This window comes from Diplotaxodon limnothrissa, linkage group LG14 (genome assembly GCF_057381915.1).
Source record: "Diplotaxodon limnothrissa isolate DT_005_m linkage group LG14, D_limnothrissa_male_GT1.1, whole genome shotgun sequence".
In the NCBI taxonomy this organism is placed as follows: domain Eukaryota; kingdom Metazoa; phylum Chordata; class Actinopteri; order Cichliformes; family Cichlidae; genus Diplotaxodon; species Diplotaxodon limnothrissa.
Genome location: NC_140609.1, coordinates 40,542,338 through 40,549,558, shown reverse-complemented (window position 1 = coordinate 40,549,558; position 7,221 = coordinate 40,542,338).

Here is a 7,221-nt window from a genome sequence, read left to right as displayed (position 1 = left end):
AGGGACGGGGGCTGAGGGACGGGGGGGATGCTTTGATTGGCTTTCACCAGCTGATGGTGCAATTACGCAGCAAAGTGCCAGGAGCCAAACGCTCACGACCGAGGCGCTGCTTTTACTGCCTCTGTGACGTCACAAAGTGTCCGCAGGTATTTACCTTCTGCGGTCAGCACGCTGAGGCAGTGAAATGTGCTGTGGAAGTGAAACTACCTCTCCGCGCACACCACACGCGCCTCTCCTGTCGCGTGCCGTCCCACGAGTGGGGAGGAAGACTGAAATTATGGTGGGTGGTTTTGAAGCTCTGAAGCGCGAAACAGCGAAGTCAGAAGAACCTGAACGTGGTCCTGTCAAGTTCTTAGTGTGGCAGGATTAAATCACCACAACTTATCCTGACACGTCGCCTGAGATTTTTATATTCAGAGGTTGAGTTTAAAATGCGCGAAACTTTTATTGTTTGATTTAGAGCTGCTGAAACCAATAAAACCAACAAATTCAGCTGTTGGTCCGGAATTGGACTGATGTGTTTCACAGTTTTTTATATTTGCAGATTAAAGATATCTGCAGTCTTTAATCTGCAGTCTTTAATCTGCGGGGACTGCACAGGTTACACAAATAAATCAATCACTGAGAATTTGTGTTCAGTGAAGTCACCTGATAGTAATCAAACTAAAGCACTTTCCACGTTTCTGTGATCGAGCTGTGGCTCAGTCTCATACATTCAGTTTAGTTTAATGACTCAGACTCTGCTGTGAGAGATGTTAGAAAAGAATGAAGAGCCCAGTCCAGCTGTCCGTCACACGCACACTTACAGCTGCTTTGTCCCGTTTGGAGTTTTGCTTCTTTCTCATCACTGGTTTGCTTTTTACCCATCAGGGCTCTCCAACACCAACCGAGTCATTTTGGGAGCCCAGTTATACTCGCTGTTCTTCAGGTCGGTGTCACACGTCACAGTGGGACAGAGTGACGTCGTTATTTTTCATCAACATAAGCAATGGGGCGAACTTAAACCAAACAAAATAATCATTTACAGGGATCTCTGCTGATCTTTGACATATTTCTACTCTTGCACTACAGCAGCTCTGCATGATCCACAGTTCATAATAATCTTTCTTTATCTAACACTCGCCCTCAGGTGCAGCCTCGGAGCTGCTGTCTGAAACAAGCTCCTCGTTCCTCAGCTTTTGCGCCTCCAGGCTGCCGTAGCTGAGGCACGCCTCACACACACTTCAACAAATGAGATTTCAATCTAGATTACATGCACCTTAGTGTGAGTGTGTGAGTGTGTGTGTGTGTGTGTGGGGGGGGGGGGGGGGGTCTCAGCTGTATGATAATGACCCACCTTCAGGCCGTGGAGCTTCACTGATGTTGCTAACTTGTCACCAAAAACAGAGCCATAAACTCTCTGCGTACAGTGTCAACACATGAGAGTAAATAAGGCCTGCTGCATTCATTCATGTATTCATTCATTCATTCATTCATGTATTACTGGTAATGCCTGAGCCCTGAGCTCACTAGGTGTTTCCAGGGGTGTTTAAATGCACACAGACTTGAGTTTTAACCAATCAGAGCTGTCGTTGCTGCGTTGCTGTGAAGGTGCCAGTTTTCAGCTGGCTGTGTTCTGTTTGCAGCTAAACAGCTGCTGCTGCTGGTGGTGGTGGTGGTGGTGCTGGTGGTGGTGGGGTCTAATCTACAGAGAGAACTTTAAACCAGTTTAACAGCTGTGGAGCTTTCAGGTGACTTTTGAAAGTTACTCTGGTTAAATTTAGAAGAATAAACCTGATCTCAGAGCTACTGCGGAGCTTTGAGCTCACAGGTTTGAAGAGCACTTCCATAAACCCAGATTTCTGCTGTCAGCTGTGAAAACAAAGACACTCCTGCTCAATTTCAGGAAAATGTTCAGCGAATGGACCGAAACACAGAGCTCGGGCCTCCCCTTCACCTCAGGTGTATGAGGAGGAGGCGCTCATGCTGATGAGCTGTAGCTTTTGTTGGGCTGCCACCCCCACCGCCCAACCCCCCACCTCCACCATTTGTATTTGAATGAGGGCAGCGCGTGCCTCTGCTGGTCCTGAATTCAGCCCCCCTCCTTCCTGGCACGAGGCATGCTTCATCACACCCTATTGTTTGTGTGTGTGTGTGTGTGTGTGTGTGTGTGTGTGTGTGTGTGTGTGTGTGTGTGTGTCTGTCGCAGGGATGAATTCTATAATATAAACCAACAACAACAGATGTTTGGCTCGAGACGAGTCGGCAGAGTCTCAGAGAAACAAGAATGAGGCGTGAAAACTCCTCCGAGCTGTAAACTGGATGTTTCACACATAAACCGGTCACATGACCCCAGCCCATGTGATGTCACTGAGGAAGAACAGGAGGAAGAGCTGAAAGTCAGAGCATCATTTTTCCAGCTGTGCAGGCTTCAGGGTGAAGGTCTGATCTTATCCTCAGACCACAGCACGACGTCTCATTTCAAGAATCAAGTGCAGTTTTTCCCAAACCCTAAAACACGTTTGCAGAAACTTTTGACTCGGCTGCACATCCGAGTCCAACAACATCCCAGAACCAATTCTGCCGTTTGGTTTCATACATGTGCAAAAACACAACGTGTCACAGCTCTGCCCCTCACATCGTCTACAGTTCATATTAACCTTCATCACGTCGTGCTGTTTAAGCAGGGAGCTCAGTGCTGCTCGTGAATCTCAAGGAGGATGTGCAGAAACATCCAATCAGAGCTGCATCGACATGCAGGTGAAAACTGCTCAAACCACATTCTCACATAAGTGATTGAATCTGCTAGAAAGAGAGGAAGCGCTTTAGTGCACGAATGCATGTTTAAACATTCGAGTCAGACCATCTCAGTCCTGCAGCAGCCGCCTGACGCTGGAAACACGTCAGCTTCATGCAGTGTTTGTGTATGGATGCATGGATGCATCGGGAGGGGTGATGAGTCAGAGTACCAGGCTGTGGTCGACTCCTTTGTCACGTGGTGCGAGCAGAATCATCTGCAGCTCAACGTGGCAAAGACCAAGGAACTGATCGTGGACTTCAGTAAGACCAGGAAACACTTGACCCCGTTTCAATCCACAGGGTCAACGTGGACATTGTGGACGACTATAAATGCCTCTGGGTTTAAAAACACTACCACACTTTACAGGAAGGGCCGGAGTCATCTCTATTTTCTGAGGCGGCTGAGGTCCTTTAACATCTGTTGAACTATGCTCTGGATTTTCTACGAGTCTGTTTTGGCCAGTCCTCTATGCTGTTGCATGCTGGGGCAGCAGGTTGAGGCTTGCTGATGCTAACAGACTAAATAAACTGATCCACAAGGCCAATAATGTTGTGGGGCTGGAGCTGGACTCCCTTAAAGTGGTGTCGGAGGCGAATGTTGTCCAAGATAAAGACAATGTTGGACACCCCCTCCCACCCACTCCATGACGTGCTGGCTAGCCACAGGAGCACGTTCAGTGAGAGACAGATTACTGAAAAGCACCACTGAACGACACAGGACATCATTCCTGCCCGTGGCTCCCTGTACAACTCCTCCACCTAACACACTAAACACTGCAACAGTTGCACCCTTTCTCTTTCTTATTCGGTAATGTTGCTGTCAATTTTCAAGATATTTCCTTATAATCACATCTGCCAACCCTGGATACTTATTATGTGTTGATTTTTACATATTGTGCTATTCCTTATATCCTGACATATTGTATTGTTAAATAGTTTAGTCTGTTTTTGTTAATGCAACTGCAACCCACATAATTTCCTCAGGGATTAATAAAGCATGCTGATTCTGTTATCTGTGTGTGTGTGTGTGTGTGTGTGTGTGTGTGTGTGTGTGTGTGTGTGTGTGTGATTTATGAATGAAATTGTGAAAAATGGCCTCCGTTTATTATATGAGCGAGTTCTAATGTGGCGCATGCGTTTCGAGCTTTAGAGCGTCTTTTTTTTACCTGATGAGCACGTGCAGCGTCGGCACCCCGGGGAGTGAGGGCGCGTGCACACACCAGCAGGAAGCTTCAGCGGACAATATGCACATATTCAATCGCGCGCCATCTGCTTATCGATCAGACCTCCCCCTCCTCAGACACACGCGCGCCACGCGCTTCGCCTCCTCCAAATGAGTATGTGCGCGTGCCCCTGCGCACGGGAGCGACAGGTTGATGCAGGTGAGCCTCAGTTGCTGCTTTTGTTTTGTTCAAAGCTTTATTGATCAGGTGAAACGCCGCGGACTGCGTCACAGCATCGCAGGTAAAGCTTCGTTTACATTGAGCGAAAGTCAGAGGTTAAAGGTCAGCAGGTTTCCTCGTGTGTCTGTGTCTCTGAAGTGAGGAAGAGGAGGCCCAGTGCTCCATCAGCCCGAGCTCTGCTCCTCCTCCTGAGGAGGTTTTACTGCCGCCGGAAGGACCTGAAAGGCTTCACACCTCCATCGCCTCCTTTTGTCCTCCAACACGTGCCCAAATGGCCCGACGAGAGGCGGCACGAGCTTTTGTTCAGGTGAGACGACACATGGCGTGTGCCGCCCGCGAGGAGGATAAAGGAGGTGTCTGGGGGGAGGCAGGCCGTGGGAAAGTCTCAGGTGTGAACAGCTTGGTGCGTTCACAAAAGTGAGCGAGGCGTCAACTCTGACACCTGAGCAGACATGCGCAGATAAACAAACGCTCTGCATCAGGAGGAGGGGGCGTAGTCTGGAGGGTCCTGAAGGAGCAGGCAGGTAAATGACAGAGCACGGTGAAGTCTCACCTGTGAATCAGGGACTGTGTTAGCCCCGCCCACACGAACAAAGTTAATTTTATATTTTTTATATTTTCTTATATTTTTAAAAGAGTTTTTTCTTTTTTTCTTATTTTTAGACTCAAAATTTTCATTTAATTTTCTTACTTTAAATATTTCTCCTGTTTTTTGTTTTTAACTGTCATTTAAATTATTATCTCCTTTGTTTTATTTTACTTTTTATAATTTACTTGATCGCTTGTCTTGTGAGTAGTTTTACCTTCAGGAGATATTTCGCTTTGTCATATTGATAATAAAATGTTGAAATTATCCCCCCGGTGTAAGTAAAGTGTGTTTCAGTGTAAATGTGACACCTGAGCTGGTTTAGTGTTTTTGGGGCTGCAGTCTGCTGCCTTCTGTTAGCGTGTGACAGCTGAACAGCCGTGAGCTGCTGTGAGGCAAATGGAGGAGTCATAAAGCTCTGCGGCAGCCTCGGCGTTCCCAGGTTCACACCTCCACACTGAGCTGTGGGAAGTCTGAGTGGAAGCACATTTAGGTCCCAAACCTCCCAGCCTGCACTCAGAAACGAGCCGCGGCTCAGATCAGTGCAAACGAAGCCAGACTTTGTGTTTGTGAACATTTCGACCACATCACGTGTTCTTCGTCGTCTGTCTGCCCTTTTATCTCCGCTCTTATGCGAGCTTTCTCAGATCGGGGAATCAAACGAGCAGCTCAGGGTCCAGTCTGGCCCACTGGAGCTTTTGCAGTGTCAAAAATGCAGCAAACTCTTGAATTCTTTCAGCTTTCTCAGAAAAACACAGCACAGTACCTGCTGAGGCGATGACAGCGTGGGTGGAGAGACTGTTGGAACGTCTGTAGATATGTGATCATTAAATGTGAACTTTTACTTCTTATGGAAGTTTGACTCCTGGAAGCCTCAGACGTTGAGTCATGGCAGTGAGTTTGGGATGAAAAATGAAGCTGTTATTAATCAGGTGGTCCTTCCATAATCTGATGGTTCTTTCTGTGTTTGTGAGTCCATCAGTTTTAACAAAGGTCTCCAACACCACTGGCTGACCTACAGCCCAAACCACGACAGAGCCTCCACCGCAGCTGGCTGCAGACTGACTGCTGAGCCTCTCTCCTGACCATGATGTGCACCCATTTCTCCATCAGACCCGTTCCTCTGATCTTCAGCCCAGTTCTTGTGTCATTTTCATATCTCCAGCCTTTCCTTCAGTTTCCTTTCATTAAGCACGGCTTCCTGACAGCTGCCCATCCACTGAGGCTTCAGTGAGCAGTAGATGATCGTCTCTCAGGTTCTGCTGTAGAGTTTTTATAAACAGGTGACCGTCACAGATTTGTTGTTTAATTAAAGTTAAACCTCCAACATTTGGAAGATGATCTTTGATGAGTCTTTTTTGTGGGTGCGTTTTTAGCATGAGCGTTTTTCATCATCTGGGAACATCTGGGAGTTCATTAACGGTTTAATCTCACGGTCTGAATGACGTCACCAGAAATGATCACAAACTGATCAGCTGTATTGATCTGTGAAAGAAAACCTATGGACCTGATGGTTTCTGTTTAAGATGGAAGCGCCACAACTTAAAAAGGACACACGCACACACACATGCACGTGGAGCGGCGGATTTGGGCGCGCGCTCGCTAACCTCACTGCCTGTTTGCAGGTGGGCACTCTCACAACATCATGTGCTCGTTGTGTCCACGTTTATTTTAAAGCAGCGGTCTCCAACCTTTTTTGCGCCACGGACCGGTTTATGCCCGACAATATTTTCACGGACCGGCCTTTAAGATAAATACAACAAAATAAAACTAGTACCGGTACCGAAAAAAAGAAAATTTATTCATAACACACGTGAAAAGACCCAGGAAAACAGAGTTAACGATAAAAACGATAACAAAATAACGCTGAAAACCCTGAAAACCACACATTTCACACCTGAGCCTCAACTCTCGCGGCCCGGTACCAAACAACTCACGGACCGGTACCGGTCCGAGGCCCGGGGGTTGGGGACCGCTGGTTTAAAGCAAATCAGGACATTTCCAGCATTTCAAGCAGGAACCAGCAAATAGTCGGTGTCGGCATGATCACACCTTCCTGCATCAGTCAGCAGATGGAAGGAGGGGGGCTGATGCTCACCATTAAAATGGAAATGAACTTTCCATTTCTGGTGTGAAACGAGCCTCACCTGGCCGTCAAACACTAATCAGCTAGTTAACCAATCACAGGTCTCTGCAAATGAGTCTGAACTTCAGTCACATCGTTTCTGAGTTCAAATCCTCAGCGGTGGTGCACCGACGGAAAACTACATCAAATCTTGTCATCGTGGATCTCACGTCACGTGCACAGAGACGACAATCAAAGCTTCATTTTTACTGAGAACATTTCAGAAGAACAGATTGTTGCTGTTGTTATGAAATCATGCTTTTGTGTTCCTTTATGAATGTCGGTGCTACATTTAAGAACACAGCGTGCATTCGTGCTTTATGTGCATC